Genomic DNA, 22,290 nt, shown 5'->3' on the forward strand with positions numbered 1-22,290 from the left:
CAAGAAAATAAAGTCTCTTACAGTTTCCATTGTTTCCCTATCAATTTGCCATGAAGGATATGGTTTTTCCAGTGGTCATATATGGATGTGAGAGTTGGACTGTGAAGAAAGCAGAGCACTGAAGAACTGATGCTTTTGAACTGTGGTGTTGGAGAAGACAGTTGAGAGTCCTTTGGACTGCAAGGAGATCCAACCAGTCCATCCTAAAGGAGATCAGTCCTGGGTGTTCATTGGAAGGAGTGATGTTGAAGCTGAAATTCCAATACTTAGGCCACCTCATGCAAAGAGTTGACTCATTGGAAAAGACCCTGATGCTGGGAGGGATTGGAGACAGGAGGAGAAGGGGACGACAGAGGATGAGATGGCTGGATGGCATCACTGCCTCGATGGACAAGAGTTTGAGTGAACTCTGGGAGTTGGTGATGGACAGGGCAGGGAGGCCTGACATGCTGTGATTCATGGGGTTACAAAGAGTCAGACACGACTGAGTGACTGAACTGAACTGATGGTACTGGATGCCATATTAGGTTTTTGAATCTTAAGTTTTAAGCCAGCTTTTTCACTGTTCTTTCACTTTCATCAAGAGGCTCTTTAGTTCCTCTTCACTTTGCCATAAGGGTGGTGTCATCTGCTTATCTGAGGTTATTGATATTTCTCCCGGCAGTCTTGAATCTAGCTTGTGCTTCATCCAGCCCGGCATTTCTCATCGTGTACTCTGCAGGGTGACAGTATACAGCCTTGACATACTCCTTTCCCAATTTGAAACCAGTCCATTGTTCTGTGTCCATTTCTAACTGTTTTTTCTTGATCTGCATTCAGGTTTCTTAGGCAGCAGGTAAGGTGCCTAATTCCCATCTCTTTTAAGAATTTTCCACGGTTTATTGTGATCCACACAGTCAAAGGCTTTAGTGTAGTCAATAAAGCAGAAGTAGATGTTTTTATGGAATTCTCATGCTTTTTCCATGATCCATTGGATCTTGGCAATTTGATCTCTGGTTCCTCTGCCTTTTCTAAAACCAGCTTGAAAATCTGGAAGTTCTCAGTTCAGGTACTCTTGAAGCCTAGCTTGGATAATTTTGAGCATTTCTTCGCTGGCACATGAAATGAGTGCAATTGTGCAGTTGTTTGAACATTCTTTGGCATTGCCTTTCTTTGGGATTGGAATGAAAACTGACCTTTTCCTGTCCTGTGGCCACTGCTGAGTTGTCCAAATTTGCTGGCATATTGAGTACAGCACTCTAACAGGATGATAGTGGCATAAATATAGACACGTGAACCAATGGAGCAGAATCGAGCACTTGGCAATAACTCCCTCATATATAGCCAACCAGTATTTGGCAAGGAAGGTGAGAATATTCAATGAGGGATGTAACATGTCTTCAGTAAATGGTGTTGGAAGAATTGGATACTTAATGAAATTGGACCCCTATCTTACATTACTTCAGGAAATTAAGTTAAATAGGTTATAGACTTATACATAAGACCTGAAACTGTAAAGCTCCTAGATGAAAACAGAGTTTTTGTGAAACACATTGGTGTTGATAGTGAGTTTTGAGATATGGCAAAAAAAAAGAAAAAATTACTACATAGAACTTTATAAAAACCAAAAAGCTTCTGCACAACAACAGAAACAATTAACAAAATGAAAAAGCAACCTACAAAGTAGGAGGAAGTATTTGCAAATCATGTATCTGTAAGGGATTGATATCTAAAATATAGGATGATCTCATACAATCCAGTAACAAAACATAATTACTATTGCCTTTTGAGTACATGAGATTTATTCTGTTAGCAGTTATCAACTGTGTAATGTCTTGTTGTTAATGGTAATCACCATTCTATATGTTAGATCCCCAGAACTTATTCACCTTATAGCTAGAAGGTTGTCCCCTTTGACCTAACCCCTTCAAGCCCTGTTAACTGCTCCAATCTACTGTTTTTATATTGCTTTGACTGTCTTAGCTTGCACATATAAGTGATATTTGTCTTCATGAGACTTATTTCACTTAGCATGATGCCCACAAGGTCCATCCAAGTTGTTACAAATGGCACAGTTTTCTTCTTTCTTCATAAGTTGTGTGTGTGTGTGTGAGTGTGTGTGTGTGTGTGTGTGTTTATCACATCCTTTTTCATTTGTTTGCTAATGGACTCTTCAGTTGTTTCCATATTCATTGGAAGACTGATGCTGAAGCTGAAGCTCCAGTACTTTGGCTACCTGATGCGATGAGCCAACTCACTGGAAAAGATCCTGCTGCTAGGAAAGACTGAGGGTAGGAGAAGGGGACAACAAGAATGAACTGGTTGGGTGGCATCACCGACTTGATGGACATGAGTTTGAGCAAACTGGGAGACAGGATAGGTCAGGGAAGCTTGGCCTACTGCAGTCCATGGTGTTGCAAAGAGTTGGACACGACTGAGCAACAACAGTATGTTCACTGTTGTGAATAACACCGCAGTGAACATGATAATATAGATATCTCTTCAAGTAGTGATTTCATTTCCTTCAAATATATACCAGCAGTGGGTTTGCTAGATCATATGGTAGTTCTATTTTTAATGTTTTAAGGAACCTCCATAGTGTTTTCCACAGTGGCTGTACCAGTTTACCATTTCCATCAGCAGTGCAGGAGGGTTCCCTTTTCTCCACATCTTCACCAGTACTTGTCTTTTTGATAGTAGTCATTCTAACAGTTGTCAAGTGATATCTCATTGTGGTTTTGATTTACATTTTCTGATGATTAATGATGTTGACCATCTTTTTCCTTTGCTTGTTCACCTTTTGTATATCTTCTTTGCAGAAACATCTGTGCAGATCCTCTGCCTATTTTTAAATCAGATTTTTGGTTTTTTTTGCTGTTCAGTTGTAGGAGTTATTTTTATATTCTTAATATATTACACCTAATCAGATATATGATCTGCAAGTATTTTTTCCCATTCCAGTAGGTTGCTTTTGCACGCTGATTATTGTGTCTTGATGCACAACATTTTTATGTTCAGTACAGTCCCATTTGTCTAGTTTTGTTTTGGTTTCCTGTTCTCTTGTTGTCATATCTAAGAAAAAATTGCTAAATTAAACATCATAAGGTTTTCACCTGTGTTCTGTTTTAGAGTTTTATAGTTTTGGGTCTTTAGGTTTAGGAACTTAATCCATTTTCAATTAATTTTGGGGTATGTTATAAGATTAGAGCCCACTCTCTTTCTTTTGCATGTGAGTATCCAGTTTTTCCCAACACTATTTTTGAAGAAACTGTTGTTTCTTCTTTCAGTGGTCTTGGTATCCTTATCAAAGATCATTTGGCAGTATACACAAGGGTATTGAAAGGTATACACTGAAGAGTACACTATGGAGGTTCCTTAAAAAAGTAAAAATAGAACTACCATATGATCTAGCAATCCCACTGCTGTCACCCTTGTCTGTCATCACCTTCACCCCCATCCCCTTGTAGAGGTAATTATTAGTATTAGTTTTTGAATTTTATGTTCTGTTTTGTGGAGATGAGGGAAGTTAGATAATCTATGTACATGGTTCGTATAACAATACAGCACACACCTTTCTTGCTCCCTAGCCATCTTTGTGGCTGCTCTTGGTTGGGGGCTTCCTGCTCCTAAGGTAGAAAGATGGAGGCCACAAAGAAGATGTAAAAGTCACTGGAGTCAATCAATGCTATGCTCCAGTTGGTTATGAAAAGTGGAATGTATGTAGTTAGGTACAAGCCGACTCTGAAAATGTTCAGAAAGCAAAACTGGTCATCCTTGGGCCAACAACTGCCCAGACTTGAGGAAATCTGAAATACAGTACTATGCCATGTTGGTCAAAACTGGTGTCCATTACTGCAGTGGCTGCCTCTTGAGAAACCTATATGCAGGTCAGGAAGCAACAGTTAGAACTGGACATGGAACAACAGACTGGTTCCAGATAGGAAAAGGAGTACGTCAAGGCTGTATATTGTCACCCTGCTTATTTAACTTATATGCAGAGTACACCATGAGAAGTGCTGGGCTGGAAGAAACACAAGCTGGAATCAAGATTGCCGGGAGAAATAGCAATAACCTCAGATATGCAGATGATACCACCCTTATGGCAGAAAGTGAAGAGGAACTAAAAAGCCTCTTGATGAAAGTGAAAGTGGAGAGTGAAAAAGTTGGCTTAAAGCTCAGCATTCAGAAAACGAAGATCATGGCATCCGGTCCCATCACTTCATGGGAAATAGATGGGGAAGCAGTGGAAACAGTGTCAGACTTTACTTTTTGGGGCTCCAAAATCACTGCAGATGGTGACTGCAGCCATGAAATTAAAAGACACTTACTCCTTGGAAGAAAAGTTATGACCAACCTAGATAGCATGTTGAAGAGCAGAGGCATTACTTTGCCAACAAAGGTCCGTCTAGTCAAGGCTATGGTTTTTCCAGTAGTCATGTATGGATGTGAGAGTTGGACTGTGAAGAAAACTGAGCGCCAAAGAATTGCTGCTTTTGAACTGTGGTGTTGGAGAAGACTCTTGAGAGTCCCCTGGACTGCAGGGAGATCCAACCAGTCCATTCTGAAGGAGATCAGCCCTGGAATTTCTTTGGAAGGAATGATGCTAAACCTGAAACTCCAGTATTTTAGCCACCTCATGCGAAGAGTTGACTCATTGGAAAAAACTCTGATGCTGGGAGGTATTGAGGGCAGGAGGAGAAGGGGACGACAGAGGATGAGATGGCTGGATGGCATCACGGACTCCATGGCTGTGAGTCTGAGTGATCTCCGGGAGTTGGTGATGGACAGGGAGGCCTGGCGTGCTGCGATTCATGGGGTCACAAAGAGTCGGACATGACTGAGCGACTGAACTGAACTGATATGTAAACAGTGAGTGGGAAGCTGCTATAAAGCACAGAAAGCTCCACCTGGGTGCTCTACAAGGACCTGGGAGGGGTGAGTGGGGGAGTGGGAGGTTCAAGAGGAAAGAGATAAATGTAAACATACAGCTTATTTACTTCATTGTAAAGAAGAAACTAACACAACAGTATGAAGGAATTGTATTTCAATAATTTTTTATTATTGAGTGCAGCACTTTCACAGCATCATCTTTCAGAATTTGAAACAGCTCAATTGGAATTCCATCACCTCCACTAGCTTTGTTCGTAGTGATGCTTTCTAAGGCCCACTTGACTTAACATTCCAAGATGTCTGGTTCTAGATTAGTGATCACATCATCATGACTATCTGGGTCGTTAAGATCTTTTTTGTATGGTTCTTCTGTGTATTTTTGCCACCTCTTCTTAATATCTTCTGCTTCTGTTAGGTCCATACCATTTCTGTCCTTTATTGAGCCCATCTTTGCATGAAATGTTCCCTTGGTATCTCTAATTTTCTTGAAGAGATCTCTAGTCTTTCCCAATCTGTTGTTTACATATGGTGATGTGTATATGTCAATCCCAACCTCCCACTTTGTCCTACTCTACCCTCCCTCCCCCAACCACATGTCATTTCTCTAGGTCTGTGTCTCTATTCCTGCCTTGGAAATAGGTTCATCTATACCATTTTTCTAGATTATATGTGAAAATGTTAGGTGCTCAGTTATGTCTGACTGTGGCCCCATGGGCTTAGCCCACCAGGCTCCTCTGTCCATGGGATTCTCTAGTCAAGAATACTGGAGTGGATTGCCATTCCCTTCTCCAGGAGATCTTCCTCACCCAGGGATTGAACCTGGGTCTTCCACATTGCAGGCAGATTCTTTACTGTCTGAGCCACCAAGGAATATATATCCATTAATATATGATACTTGTTTTTCTTTTTCTGGCTTACTTCACTCTGTATGACAGACTCTAGGTCCATTTATGTCTCTACAAATGACCCTATTTCTTTCCTTTGGTGGCTGAGTAATAGTCCATTGTGTTTATGTACCACAGTGTCTTTATCCATTCGTCTGTCATTGGACACTTAGGTAACTTCCATTTCTTGGCTATTGTAAATAGTGCTGCAGTGATTGGGGTACATGTGTCCTTTTGAGTTATTATTTTCTTGGGGTATATACCCACTAGTTGGATTGCTGGGTTATAGGGTAGTTCTGTGTTCAGTTTTTTAAGGAACCTCCATACTGTTCACAGTAGCTGTATCAGTTTGCCTTCTCATCAGTGGTGTAAGAGCATTCCCTTTTCTCCACACCCTCTATACCATTTATTGTTTGTAGACTTTTTGATGATGGCCATTCTGATCCATGTGAGGTGATACCTCATTGTAGTTTTGATTTGCATTTCTCTTATAATTTTTGATGTTGAGCATCTTTTCATATGTTTGTTGGTCATCTGTAAGTCTTCTTTGGAGAGATGTCTATTTAGGTCTTCTGCCCATTCTTTGACTGAGATGATTATTTTCTTGGTATTGAGCTCCATGGGCTATTTGTATATTTTAAAGATTAATCCTTTGTTTGTTGCTTGCTTTGCAAATATTGTCTCCCATTCTTAGGATTGTCTTTTCATCTTGTTTGTGTAGAGCTTGTGTGGGGAGCCTAATTCCTCCAGCTTTAGTTTTCTTTCTCAAGGTTACTTTGGCTATTTGGTGTCATTTGTGTTTCCATACAAATTTTAAAATTATTTATTTTTAATTGAATGAAAGATTCTTTAAATTCTGTCATGCTTTATAGTTTTCAGAAGTTTCCCTTCCATAACAAAATACCGTAGACTGGGTGACTTAAGCAATAGAAATTTTCTTCCTCATAGTTCTGTAGACTAGGAGTCAAAGATCAAGCTTCCAGTAGGGTTGGTTTCTGGTGAGACCTCTCATCCCAGCTTATAGATAGTCACCTTCTCACTGTGTCCCCACATAGCATTTTCTCTGTGCATGTCCCTCTTTTTATAGCAACACTAGTCCTATTCATTTAAGGCTCCCTTGTTACCTCATTTAAATTTAATTACCTCCTTGAAGGATATATCTCCAAATTTGAGGGGGGGGGGGCGGCACAGTTCATTTCACAGGAACAATCCATAATGTTCAACAATGAGCCAAGAGATATCCTAAAGTGATGGCAAATGAGTAGTTAGAGGGAAAACTGATTCAGTTAACCATCAGCTAAGTTTATTAAGTACAAATAGAGGTAGATCAAAGAAGTTGGTATAAAAATACAAAAATGTGTGTAATGGCTTTATAAGATGGGCTTGTTTTTTTACTGTTGTTATATGTCATATAAATGCTATACTGAAAGTAGATTTCCAGACAAATATATTTTGCTCTGAAAGAGCCTTGGGTAAAGGCCAGGTACAGCTTGTGTAGTAAAGATTTGAACCTCAGACAGAGAAATGTCTCTCCTTTGCCTCAGTTTCTAGGAGGTAATCTCTAGACCCTTGGAATGTTATGCTGATAGGAATGTCTCTGTTTACTCCAGGGCCTTGTGATAGTAATTATGTAATTAGATAGTCAGATAGTAATTTTGTGATTTTGCCTGGGGCCTCAGAGCCACACCCACAACTTAATGAAGGGTGTGGGCTTTCAGTCCTGCAGCTTGATTTCCTCAGGATTGGAAGCTGAGATGGTCAAATCAGCCCTGATGGGCAGGCAACTATGCATGCAAGATATTTAACGCTATTGACACCAAGGCTTGGTTGGGTTTCCTGTTTGGCAACAGTTCATGCTTTTTTCACACATCATTACCAGGAGAATCATGCTGTCTTGATTCTATGAAAAAGACAATTGGAAACTCTGAATTTTTAGCTTTCTGGACTCTTCCCTATATGCTTTTTCCTTTGGCTGATGTTAATCTCTATCCTAAAACTGTAAGTAACACACATGTGCACATTTACACACACATACAAAAAGTTTCCCACAAATGTTTTTATATAATAACCTTTTTCTCCCTACCCTTCCCCCGTTCTCTCTCCCCTCTGATAACCACTAGTTCTCTAAATCTGTGAGTCTGTTCCTTTTTGTTTTATTCACTAGTTCGTTGTATGTTTTAGATTCCACATATAAGTGATACCATACAAGATTTATCTTCCTTTGACTTACTTTACTAAGCATAATGCCTTTCAGGTCTATTCATTTTTCTGCAAATGGAAAATTTTTGTTCTTTTCTATAACTGAGTAAATTCCATTGTGTGTGTGTGTGTATACATACAAATATATAGATATATATATACACACCCCACATCTTCATCCACTCCTCTGTGGATGGACACTTAGGTCACTTCCATACCTTGGCAATTGTAAATAATGCACTCTTGAACATTGGGGTGCATAGATCTTTTCAAATGAGTGTTCTTGAGGTTTGTTTGTTTGTTTGTTTGTTTTTGGATATTTACCCAGAAGCAGAATTGCTAGGTCATATGGTAGTTCTGTTTTTAATTTTTTGCAAAACCTCCATACTGTTTTTCACAGTGGCTGCACCAATATACAATTTACATTCCACCAACAGTGAGCAAGGATTCCTTTATCTCTACACCTTTGCCAACATTTGTTATTTGTGTTTTTTTTAATGATACTCTTTCTGACTAGTGTGAGCTGATACTTCACTGTGGTTTTGATTTGCATTTCCTAATGATTAGCAGTGTTGGGTATTTTTAATGTGTTTATTGGCCATCTGTCTTTTTTGGAACAAAGTTCAGTTTTTATGCCCATTTTTAATTGGATTTGTCTTTTTGATGTTGACTTGTATCAACTGTTGATATATGTTGGATATTAACCCCTTATTGATCATATTATTTGCAAATGTTTTCTCCTACTCAGAAGGTTTTTAGTTTGTTGATGGTCTCATTTGCTGTCCAGAAGCTTTCAAGTTTAATTACGTCCCTTTTGTTTTAGCTTTTGCTTCCTTTGCTTTAGGAGATAGATCAAAAAAGAAATATTGCTGCCATTTATGTCAAAGAGTAATCTGCCTATTTTGTTTAAGTAGTTTTATAGTGTCATTTCTTACATTTAGATCTTTAATCTATTTTGAGTTTATTTTTGTATGTGGTGTTAGAGAGTGTTAATTTTATTCTTTTACACGTAGCTGTCTAATTTTCCCAGAACCACTTATTGAAGAGACGTTTTCTCCATTATTTATTCCTGCCTCTGTCATAGATTAATTGACCATCAATGTGTGGGTTTCTATGCTCTCTCTTCTGTTCCACTGATCTCTACGTGTTGTTGTGCCATAGCATACCATTTTGATTGCTATAGCTTTGTAGTGTAGTCTGAAACCAGGGAACATTATTCTTCCAGCTCTGTTCTTTTTTCTCAAGATGGTTTTGGCTATTTGGGGGTCTTTTGTGTTTCTATAGAAATTTTAAAATTATTTATTCTAGTTCTGTGAAAAATGCCCTTTTGCTTTAATAGGGATTACATTGAATCTGTGGACTGCCTTGGGTAGTATGGTCATTTTGGCACTATTCTTCCAATTCATGATCATGGCATATCTTTCATCTGTTTGTGTTGCCTTTCATTTATTTCATCTGTGTCTTATAGTTTTCCAAGTACAGATCTTTTATCTCCTTATCTTTTCTGACCTCAATACTATGATATTAGACATTAACTACAAGGGAAAAAACTGTAAAAAATGCAGACATATGGAGGCTAAATGGTAAGCTGCTAAACAATCAATGGATCAGTGAAGAAATCAAAGATGAAATAAAAAATATATATATCTGAAGATAAATGAAAATGAACACACAGTGATCCAGGACCTGTGGGATACAGAAAAAGCAATTCTGAAGGAAAGTTTATAGCAATACAAGCTTACCCAGGAAACAAGAAAAGTTTCAAATAAGCAATCCAATCTTACACCTAAAGGAACTAGAAAAAGACAAAATCCAAAGTTAGTAGAAGGAAAGAAATCATAAATGGTAGAGCAGAAATAAATAAAATAGAAGCTAAAGGAAAAAAATAGAAAAGATCAATGAAACTAAAGCTGGTTCTTTGAAAAAGCAAGCAAAACTGATAAATCTTTAGCCAGACTCATCAAGAGAAAAAGAGAAAGGACCCAGATCAATAAAATCAGACATGAAAAAGGAGAAATTACAACCAGCACCACAGAAATGCAAAAAAATCATTATGAGGCTACCTCAAGGAACTATATGACAGTACAATGGATAATCTAGGAGAAATGTGGAAATTCTTAGAAAAGTATAATCTCTCAAGACTGAACAAGGGAAAAATAGAAGATATGAACAGATCAATTACAAGTAATGACATTGAATTTTTAAAACTTCTAGAAAACAAAAGTCCAGGACCATATGACTTTAGAGGTGAATTCTGTAAAACACTTAGAGAAGAGTTAACACCTGTCCTTCTCAAGCTGTTCCAAAAAATTGCAGAGGAAGGAACACTTCTAAAGTCATCCTGTGAGGGCACCTGAAACCAAAACCAGACAAAGATATCACACACAAAAAAGAGAATTACAGACCAAAATCACTGATGAACATAGATGTAAAAATCCTCAGCAAAATACTACCCAACCAACTCCAATAGTGCATTTGTAGTTGTTCAGTCATGTCTGACTCTGCGACCCCGTGGACTACAGCACACGAGGTTTCCCTGTCCCTCACCATCTCCTGAAGCTTGCTCAAACTCATATCCTTTGAGTTGGTGATACCATCCAACCATCTCATCCTCTGTCGTCCCCTTCTCCCCCTGCCTTCAATCTTTCCCAGGATTAGGGTCTTTTCCAATGAATCGGTTCTTCACATCAGATGGCCGATGTATTGGAGTTTCACTTTCAGCTGAAGTCCTTATTAGTACCATCACATCATAAAGAATGGATGCTTTCAACGTTTTTAGCTTGATACTGAATAAATTGGTTAAACTTTAAGGTTGGTAGGATCATCCAGAGCAAACACAGGCTGATAAGAAACAATATGAAGATACCCTGGCACCTCAGTAATAAAGAATCCGCCTGTCAGTGCAGGAGACACAGGTTCAATCCCTAGTCCAGGAAGATCCTATGCTTCAGAGATCTAAGCCTGTGTGTCACAGCTACTGAGTCTGTGCTCTAGAGCACAGGAACCATACCTACTGAACCCCACACACCCTAGAGCCCGACCATGAGAAGTCTGCACTGCAACTAGAGAGCGGCCCCCACTCCTTGCAACTAGAGAAAAGCCTTCACAGAAACAAAGACCCAACACAGCCAAAAATAAGCAAATATTTAAAAAAAAAAAAAAAAGACTTTAAAGCACAAATGAGGAACAACAAAAAATCCCAATAGGAACTGGAGACCAAGGCTTCAGAATATATAAAGTAGCAGATTGTTGGCAATGTCAAGTATAAGCTGTTTTGGAAACAGTTTAGTGAAGATTGTGTCAGGGATAGTGGCCCTAGGATATCCCCAAGTCCTGTTGGCCTGTGGGATGATCAGGCCAGACAAATTGTGTAAATTGCTGTGGGTAGGTAAGTGGAATCTTCAGGTTTAGTGGGAAAGATCAGTAAATGCTCACGTTCAGTTCAATTCAATTCAGTCGCTCAGTCGTGTCTGACTCTTTGCGACCCCATGAATCGCAGCACACCAGGCCTCCCTGTCCATCACCAACTCCTGGAGTTCACTCAGACTCACGTCCATCGAGTCAGTGATGCCATCCAGCCATCTCATCCTCTGTCGTCCCCTTCTCCTCCTGCCCCCCATCCCTCCCAGCATCAGAGTCTTTTCCAATGAGTCAACTCTTCACATGAGGTGGCCAAAGTACTGGAGTTTCAGCTTTAGCATCGTTCCTTCCATGAACAGTATGAAAAGGCAAAATGATAGGATACTGAAAGAGGAACTCCCCAGGTCAGTAGGTGCCCAATATGCTACTGGAGATCAGTGGAAAAATAACTCCAGAAAGAATGAAGGGATGGAGCCAAAGCAAAAACAATACCCAGCTGTGGATGTGACTGGTGATAGAAGCAAGATCCGATGCTATAAAGAGCAGTATTGCATAGGAACGTGGAATGTCAGGTCCATGAATCAAGGCAAATTGGAAGTGGTCAAACGAGATGGCAAGAGTGAATGTCAACATTCTAGGAATCAGCGAACTAAAATGGACTGGAATGGGTGAATGCTCACGTTAGGTGACATTAAATTAAAAATATTTTTCACAGGACAAACTTTTCTAATCAAAGACATTTAAAGTGTCCCAGAGTGCCTTTCAGTGACTAAGCCAGAATTCTAGTGTTTCTGGGCACATGTGTATTACAGAAAGAGTTCTGTCATGCTGCCTGTCAATTAATACAGCAGAACATTTGAAGATTGATACTATTCAATAGAGTTCAGTTCAGTCGCTCAGTCATGTCCAGCTCTTTGCGACCCCATGAACCACAGCATGCCAGGCCTCCCTCTCCACCACCAACTCCAGGAGTCCACCCAAACCCATGTCCATTGTGTCGGTGATGCCATCCAACCATCTCATCGTCTGTCGTCCCCTTCTCCTCCTGCCCTCAATCTTTCCCAGCATCAGGGTCTCTTCAAATGAGTCAGCTCTCCACATCAGGTGGCCAAAGTATTGGAGTTTCAGCTTCAACATCAGTCCCTCCAATGAACACCCAGGACTGATTTCCTTTAGGATGGACTAATTGGATCTCCTGGCAGTCCAGGGGACTCTCAAGAGTCTTCTCCAACACCACAGTTCAAAACTTGCTCAAATTCGTGTCCATTGAGTCCATGATGCTGTCTAACCATCTAATCCTCTTGCCTTTGATCTTTCTCAGCATCAGAATCTTTTCCAGTGAGTCAGCTCTTTGCATCTGGTGGCCAGAGTATTGGAGCTTCAGCTTTAGCATCAGTCCTTCCAATGAATATTCAGGGTTGATTTCCTTTAGGATTGACTGGTTGGACCTCCTTGCAATCCGAGGGACTCTCAAGAATCTTCTCCAAAACCACAGTTCAAAAGCGTCAGTTCTTTGGTGCTCATCCTTTATGGTCCAACTCACATCTCTACATGACTACTGGAAAAACCATAGCTTTGACTATACAGACATTTGTTGGTAAAGTAATGTTTCTGCCTTTTAATATACTCCTAGGTTTGTCATAGCTTTCCTTCCAAGGGGCAAGCATCTTTTAATTTCTTGGCTGTAGTCACTGTTCACAGTGATTTTGGAGTCCAAGAAAATAAAATCTGTCACTGTTTCCACTCTTTTCCATTCTCTTGCCATGAAGTGATGGGACCAATGCCATGATCTTCATTTTTTGAATGCTGAATTTTAAGCCAGCTTTTCACTCTCCTCTTTCACTCTCATCAAGAAGCTCTTTAGTTCCTCTTCACCTTTTGTCATTAGATTGATATCATCTGCATGTTGAAGTTTTTGGTATTTCTCCTGGCAGTCTTGATTCCAGTTTGTGATTCATCCAACCTGTGGCTTTTCATGATGTACTCTGCATATAAGTTAATAAGCAAGGTGATGATACACAGCCTTGTCATTCTCCTTTCCCAATTTTGAACAAATCTACTGTTCCACGTCCAGTCCTAACTGTTGCTTCTTGACTCACATATAGGTTTCTCAGGAGACAGGTCAGGTGGTCTGGTATTCCCATCTCTTTAAGAATTTTCCACAGTTTGTTGTGATCCACACGGTCAAAGGCTTTAGTGTACTCAGTGAAGCAGAGGTAGATGTTTTTTCTGGAATTCTCTCACTTTCTCCATGATCAAATGAATGTTGTCAATTTGATCGTCCCTGTTTCTTCCAAACCCTGCTTATACATCTGGAAGTTCTCGGTTTGCATACTGCTGAAGCCTAGCTTGAAGGATTTTGAGCATAATCTTGCTAGCATCTGAAATGAGCACAATTGTATGGCAGTTGGAACATTCTTTGGCATTGGCCTTCTTTAGGATTGGAATGAAAATTGACCTTTTCTAGTCCTGTAGCCACTGCTGCATTTTCCAAATTTGCTAGGATATTGAGTTCAGCCCTTTAACTACATCTTCTTTTAGGATTTTTAATAGCTCAGCTAGAATTCCATCACCTCCACTAGCTTTGTTCCTTCCTAGTGAAGCTTTCTGAGGCCCATGACTTCACATTCCAAGATGTCCAGCTTTAGGTGAGTGACCACAGCATTGTGGTTATCCAGCTCATTAAGACATTTCTTGTATAGTTCATCTGTGTATTCTTGCCTCCTCTTCTGCTTCTGTTAATGTCCTTTCCATTTCTGTCCTTTATTGTGCACATCCTTGCATGAAATGTTCCCTTGATATCTCCAGTTTTCTTGAAGAGATCTCTAGTCTTCTCATTCTATTGTTTTCCTCTATTTTTTGCCCTGTTTATTTAAAAAGGCCTTCTTATCCCTTCTTGCTATTCTCTGGAACTCTGCGTTCAGTTGGGTATATCTTTCCTCTTCTCCTTTGCTTTTCACTTCTTTTGTTTCTCCTTCTCCCTTGCCTTTCACTTCTTTTCTTTTCTCAGCTATTTGTAGAGCCTCCTCAGACATCCACTCTGCCTTCTTGCATTTCTTTTTCTTTGGTCACCGCCTCCTCTACAGTGTCATGAACCTCTATGCATAGTTCTTCAGGCACTCTGTCTGTCAGATCTAGTCCCTTGAATCTGTTTGTCACCTCCACTGTATAATCATAGGGGATCTGACTTAGCTCCTACCTGAATGCCCTGATGGTTTTCCCTACTTTCTTCAATTTAGGCCTGAATTTTGCAATAAGGAGGTCATGATCTGACCCCCAGTCAGCTCTTTTTGCTGAGCTTCTCCATCTTTGGCAGCAAAGAACATGATCAGTCTGATTTCACTATTGACCATCTGGTGATATCCATGTGTAGAGTCATCTTTTTGGTTGTTCAAAAAGGTTGTTTACTATGACCAGTGTGTTCTCTTGACAGAACTCTTGTTAGCCTTTGCCCTGCTTAATTTTGTACTCCGAGGCCAAACTTGCATGTTGTGGGTATCTTTTAATTTCCTACTTTTGTAGGAATCTTTTGATGAATCTTTTTTGGTGTTCTAGTATGTGTTGTACGTCTTCATAAAACTGGTCAGGTTCAGCTTCTCTGGCATCAGTGGTTAGGACATAGATCCATTTCAGTATTCTTGCCTAGAGAATTCTATGGACAGAGGAGCTTGCCAGGGTATAGTTTATAGCGTCAAAAAGACATGACTGAAGTGGCTTAATACACACTGTGTTGAATGGTTTGCCTTGCGAACGGGGGTTGCAGCCGAGTACTACATTTCTGACTCTTGTTGATTATGAGGGCTACTCCATTTCTTCTAAGAGATTCTTACCCACAATAATAGATATAATGGTCATCTGAATTATTATAAAAGTTGCCCATTCCTGTCCTTAGTTCACTGATTCCTAAGATGTTGATGTTCATTCATCTCCTGCTTGACCGCAGCCAATTTACCGTGATTCATGGACCTAACATTCTAGGTTTTTATGTAGTTTTGTTTTTTATGACATCAGACTTTACTTTCACCAGCAGATACATCCACAACTGACTGTTGTTTCTGCTTTGGCCCAGCCATTTCATGCTTACTTGAGCTGTTAGTAATTGCCTTCCAGTGGCATATTGGACACCTTCCAACCGGGGTGGGGAGACTCATATTGCAATGAAATATCTTTTTGCCTTTTCATAGTGTCCATGGGGTTCTCGGTGTAAGAATGTTAGGCTGGGCTGCCATTTCCCTCTCCAGTGGACCACATTTTGTCAGAACTCTTCACTATGACCAGACCGTTGTGGGTACTACTAATGAAGAGTACCTGATGAGTTTAGAGCCCAAACTTGACTTTGGATACGTTACTAATGCCCTTGCTTCAAAGTTTATTAATGAATAGTTATTTGTTTTTAAAAAGTCACCCGGTTTATTTTTTTAGCAAGTCCATTGTTTTGATTGATGAGGCAGAGGCTAGAGTAACCCATACAGTCTTGATTTGGAAAAGTAATATATTTGTTACTATTAGGGATTTTTTTCCCATGTGAAAAGTATGTAGAGATAACCTCTGTCTTTGATTCAGATTTTTAAATTATAAAAGGAACTTGGTGTAAAATCACTGCAGACCTATATTTGGAAGTGAAATATTTTATGATTAGGAAGTAAAGAGGTTTATATCCACTTGCCTTTTATTCAGTAGCTGTTATACATTTATCTTTGAACTTCCAATTTGTTATCACAAGCATTTTAAAGTTTATATGCTGTTTGCCAGATTTTTGCCAAAATGAATTTATTTGGGAACTTTAAATACAAAGGATCTCTTTGTGCTTTTTTTTATGTTCCTTTGAAACACAGATCCAACCACTGAAAAAAGGTTTTCCTTATTTCTTTATAAGGAAAGTATAAAAACTTCTGAAATAATTTTTTTGTGTCAACTTATTTCGAGATCATGAAAATTAGGATTTTATTTTAGGTGTAGAAATGATCTTTGTAATTAATCATGATGGTTTATTAAAATCTATAATCCTATTAAATATTTCATGCTAGGTTTTGAAGTACTGTTGTGAAGTAATATGCTATAGAGACTAGGTATCTCTTAAAATTGGTTATTTAAGTTTAATCTCTAGTTTGTAGTCTTTCAAATACCAATTTTACTTTTCTTCCATTGACTTGATTTATTACAGATTCAGTTACAAAGTATTCATTTCTGTTTTTCTTTATTAGTACGCTCTTTTTTCAGTAACATTTGTTAGAGCAGTTGTAGGTTTATAGACGAAGAGAGGGGCAAAGCAGAGTTCTTCCTGTGTCCTCTCTCTTCTTACAGCCTCTGCTATTTTCAACATCTTACATTAGTGTGGTATATTTGTTATAGATTTTGAGCCAGTATTAATACATTATTATTAACTGAAGACCATAGTATTTATTATGGTTTGCTCTTTGTGTTGTATATGCTGTGGGTTTTGACAATGTATAATGACAGGTATCCACCATTATCCTTAAAGGCAGAGGTTCTTTTCTCAGCTCTGTCTAGTCTACTAATAAGCTCATCAAGGACATTCTTCATTTTTCTTATAGTGTTTTTGTTTTCTAGCATTTCTTTTTGATTTTTTTTCTTAGACATTTCCATCTCTCTGTTTACTTTACATATCTATTCTTTCATGCTGTCTACTTTATCCAGTAGAGCCCTGAGCATATTTATCATGATAGTGAAAGTTAAAGTGTTAGTCACTCAGTCGTGTCCAGCTCTTGAGACTCCATGGACTGTAGCTCGCCAGGTTCCTCTGTCCATTGAATTGTCCAGGCAAGAATACTCGAGTGGGTTGCCATTTCCTTCTCCAGGTGATCTTCCCAACCCAGGGATTGAACCCAGGTCTCTTGCATTGCAGGCAGACTCTTTACCATCTGAGCCACCAGGGAAACCCTGAATTTATCATAGTTGTTAAATTGTGTTTTAAGTTCCCAGTTTGATAAATGCAGCATCCCTGCCATATCTGGTTCTGATGCTTGGTCTGTCTCTTCAAGTTATGTCTTTTGCCTTTTGGAATGCCTCATAATTCTTTTCTTGATAGCCATATGTGATAACACCCAGTGAACTGCTATAAACAGGCCTTTAGAGATCTGGCAGTGAGATGTGGGGAAAGAACCCTTCTATATATGACTAGAAGGGTTTGTTAGTGAGCTTATGGCTCTGGACTGAGCTTCACAAATGTTTTTCTGGTTTCTTTCTCCCTCCTAGGTGGAACTGGTTGGACAGAGTAGGCTGGAGTTGGGTGTTTCTCTAACTTTAATCAATAGGCTCTGGTTAACTAGATACTCCTGAGGGCAGATCTTGTTAATGTAGCACATCAGAATGAGCACAGGCCTTAGCAGGCAGCCATTACTGTGCATCATTATTCCCCACCCTGTTACTAGGCAACAAGTCTTACTCAGCCATTGGTTGGTGCCGCCTCACTGCCCCCTCCCCACCCCAAGCAACCAACTGTCCTGCCAAGCTATTGGTCAGCACCACAGTGGGCCCTGCCCACAAGGAACTGTCAGTGAGGGACCATTAGGGAAGCGATTCAGCCAGGGTCAGTGGTGTGGTGGTCATCAGGTGGAGAGTGAGGTAAAAGGCAGATTCAGGCCTTCTCCTGGAGGCCCTCCAGCTAACCCAGCCTTGGGCCAACTGGTGAGCTGGCGGGCCCAGGGAGCAGGTTGGACACTCTGTCTTGCAGGGCTCCAGAGCCCTCACTCAAGCCCTCCATGCCGAGGCCCAGGCCTTGAGGCAGCAGTGAACCTGTCTGTGACCTAATAGCAGTGCCCGTTTGCCTGGGTCACAGTCTGTGAGACCTGGTCTCCCCTACTTGGGCAGCCTGAGGAGACTGAGGGCCAGTTGGGTTGGATGCCCGGCTCCCTCAGGGGTGGTGACAGGTGGGCAGAGTGTGGGGAACCTGGCCCTGAGGAGCTATAGCTGAGCTCTGTCTGCCTCCTCTTAACCAGGACTGGGACCTTGGAGGGTGAAAGTTGTGCCTTGGGACTTTGCCCTTTCTTGTCAGGACAGAGTAACATTATTCTGTTAACAATAAACAAATAACATTCGTTTGGTAGAGATTTACAGGAAAATCATTACTGGACCATGACCTGACCTCAAGAGCAAAGGATCTGACACCAGGAAGTTTGCAACAACTAACTTCCTATCCCTCAATTTTTGCTTTTAAAGAGGCTTGCTAAAAGCTTTCAATAACTTTGTGGTTCTTAGGGTATGAGCCACCCATCTCCCTGTATGAATCTGTAATAAACTTTTCTTAGTTCCAGACTCTTAATGTTTTATTATTGATAGGTCTCTCTCTGCATCAGACACACAGACTTGGCGATTCGGTAACATTAAGAACACAGTTCAGTTCAGTCGCTCAGTCGTCTCCGACTTTGCGACCCCATGAATCGCAGCACACCAGGCCTCCCTGTCCATCACCAACTCCCGGAGTTCACTCAGACTCATGTCCGTCGAGTCAGTGATACCATCCAGCCATCTCATCCTCTGTCGTCCCCTTCTCCTCCTGCCCCCAATCCCTCCCAGCATCAGTATATTTGGGTATTTCAAAATTGTTTCGTTTCTCCTCGCCCTACGGAAGCTACAGGGGGTTCTTGTCTCATATTTACTGTGGAAACATGTTTGAGCTTCTGGAGGAAATCTCCCAGGATTGTAGAATACCACTGTGACTGGGTCCCCATGGAGTTTTTAACGCTTAAATCTCCACACTGAGATTTTCCTACACTTGCACCAGTTCCCATACGGTTTCCGCTTGTGAGTCTCTGCTCCAATCAACTGCATTTCCCTGTATTCTCCTTTTGATGTCTTCAGTCTTGGGGACGTGGTTTGCCTTGTGTTTTCTACAAGGGAGCCAACTATTCATTTTTATGGTATGTTAAAACATGTACTTGAATCTTTAAAAAAAAAAAAAAAACCTTTGAAATAAATTGCTAGTAGAATACAATTAATTATAAAGACCTAGAAAATGCCTACAATTCCTGGCAGATTTTTACTGTAGAACATATGTATCACAATATAGTATAATTGAATCTTTACCATTTACCATGTGCATGTGTGCATGCTCAGTTGTTATCTGACTCTTTGCGATCCCTTTGACTGTGTGTAGCCCAGCCAGGCTCCTCTGTCCATGGAATTGTCCAGGCAAGAATACTGGAGTGGGTTGCCATTTCTTTTATAGATGCTTATTTATAAGCTATTAAGGTATTTAATTCTCACAGGAGTCTTTCTTTTGTAAGGTATTTTTATTATCCCCATTTTACAGTTGAGGAAGCCAAGATTTAGAGAAATACATGCCCAGAGTTTTACAAGCTAGCACATGGCAGAGCTGGGATTTGAAAACCACATTTCCTTGTGAGTTGACACTTTAAAATGAGAGCTGGGTATGGAGGAAAGGATACTTTGTAAATGATTATTCATTTATTTATTTACTTTTAAGTTTTTAAGTTAGTGATTGTGTTAATAGTCCTCTCTTCCCCTTTGGAGGAATGAGTATATTTGTGAAATCAAAGAAAGGTGTTTTTTTGTTTGGGTTTGTTTTTTGTTTGTTTGTTTGTTTGTTAGATTTTTAAAGAATTGTTAATCTCACTGGTTCTGGAAGGGAGTTGAGGATATAAAATAGTATATAACTTGATCCCCAGATAAGTTGCTTACATAGTATTCAGAGCTATCTATGAAAGTAAAAGAGAAAGTGTTAGTCACTCTGTTTTGGGGGTTTTTTTTTGCTTATTGTAAATAGCTTGTTGTTTTTTTTTGTTTGTTTAATTTTACTTTACAATACTGTATTGGTTTTGCCATACATTGACATGAATCCGCCACAGGTGTACATGAGTTCCCAATCCTGAACCCCCCCTCCCACTACCCTCCCCATATCATCTCTCTGGGTCATCCCAATGCACCAGCCCCAAGCATGCTGTATCCTGTATCGAACCTAGACTGGCGATTCGTTTCTTACATGATAGTATGCATGTTTCAATGCCATTCTCCCAAATCATCCCACCCTCTCCCTCTCCCACAGAGTCCAAAAGTCTGTTCTCTCCATCTGTGTCTCTCTTGCTGTCTCGCATACAGGGTTATCATTATGATCTTTCCAAGTTCCATATATATGTGTTAGTATACTGTATTGGTGTTTTTCTTTCTGGCTTACTTCACTCTGTATAATCAGCTCCAGTTTCATCCACCTCATTAGAACTGATTCAAATGTATTCTTTTTAATGGCTGAGTAATACTCCATTGTGTATATGTACCACAGCTTTCTTATCCATTCATCTGCTGATGGACATCTAGATTGCTTCTATGTCCTGGCTATTATAAACAATGCTGTGATGAACATTGGGGTACACGTGTCTCTTTCAATTCTGGTTTCCTTGGTGTGTATGCCCAGCAGTGGGATTGCTGGGTCAGGCCAATATCACTGATGAACATAGATGCAAAAATCCTTAACAAAATTCCAGCAATCAGAATCCAACAGCACATTAACAAGATCATACACCATCACCAAGTGGGCTTTATCCCAGGGATGCAAGGATTCTTCAATATCTGCAAATCAGTCAATGTAATTCACCACATTAACAAACTGAAAAAGTAAAAGCCATCTGATTATCTCAATAGATGCAGAGAAGGCCTTTGACAAAATTCAGCATCTATTTATGATTAAAAACTCTCTAGAAAGCAGGAATAGAAGGAACATACCTCAACATAATAAAAGCTATATATGACAAACCCACAGCAAACATTATCCTCAATGGTGAAAAATTGAAAGCATTTCCCCTAAAGTCAGGAACAAGACAAGGGTGCCCACTTTCACCACTACTATTCAACATAGTTCTGGAAGTCTTTTCCATAGCAATCAGAGCAGAAAAAGAAATAAAAGGAATCCAAATTGGAAAAGAAGAAGTAAAACTCTCACTGTTTGCAGATGACATGATCCTCTACATAGAAAACCCTGAAGACTCCACCAGAAAATTACTAGAGCTAAGCAATGAATATAGTAAAGTTGCAGGATATAAAATCAACACACAGAAATCCCTTGCATTCCTATACACTAATAATGAGAAAGTAGAAAAAGAAATTAAGGAAACAATTCCATTCACCATTGCAACAAAAAAGAATACTACTTAGGAATATATCTACCTAAAGAAACTGAAGACCTATATATAGAAAACTATAAAACACTGGTGAAAGAAATCAAAGAGGACACTAATAGATGGAGAAATAAATCGTGTTCATGGGTCGGAAGAATCAATATAGTGAAAATGAGTATACTACCCAAAGCAATCTACAGATTCAATGCAATCCCTATCAAGCTACCAGTGGTATTTTTCACAGAGCTAGAACAAATAATTTCACAATTTGTATGGAAATACAAAAAACCTCGAATAGCCAAAGCAATCTTGAGAAAGAAGAATGGAACTGGAGGAATCAACCTGCCTGACTTCAGGCTCTACTACAAAGCCACAGTCATCAAGACAGTATGGTACTGGCACAAAGACAGAAGTATGGATCAATGGAACAAAATAGAAAGCCCAGAGATACATCCACACACCTATGGACACCTTATCTTTGACAAAGGAGGCAAGAATATACAATGGAGTAAAGACAATCTCTTTAACAAGTGGTGCTGGGAAAACTGGTCAACCACTTGTAAAAGAATGAAACTGGAACACTTTTTAACACCATACACAAAAATAAACTCAAAATGGATTAAAGATCTAAATGTAAGACCAGAAACTATAAAACTCCTAGAGGAGAACATAGGCAAAACACTCTCTGACATAAATCACAGCAGGATCCTCTATGACCCATCTCCCAGAATACTGGAAATAAAAGCAAAAATAAACAAATGGGATCTAATTAAAATTAAAAACTTCTGTACAACAAAGGAAACTAGTCACTCTGTTTTATCTGACTCTTTCAACCCCATAGACTGTAGCCTTCCAGGCTCCTCTGTCCATGGGATTCTCTAGGCAAG

The 22,290-nt window shown here is 39.7% G+C and overlaps 1 protein-coding gene across 1 annotated transcript in view; it reads left to right on the top strand.

The window, feature by feature from the left end:
- KLHL2 (kelch like family member 2) overlaps window positions 1–22,290 on the top strand; it is a 163,293-nt gene that overhangs the window by 109,713 nt on the left and 31,290 nt on the right. The gene's annotated exons all lie outside the window — the stretch shown is intronic.

The sequence above is a fragment of the Budorcas taxicolor genome, chromosome 17 (assembly GCF_023091745.1).
Source record: "Budorcas taxicolor isolate Tak-1 chromosome 17, Takin1.1, whole genome shotgun sequence".
In the NCBI taxonomy this organism is placed as follows: Eukaryota; Metazoa; Chordata; class Mammalia; order Artiodactyla; family Bovidae; genus Budorcas; species Budorcas taxicolor.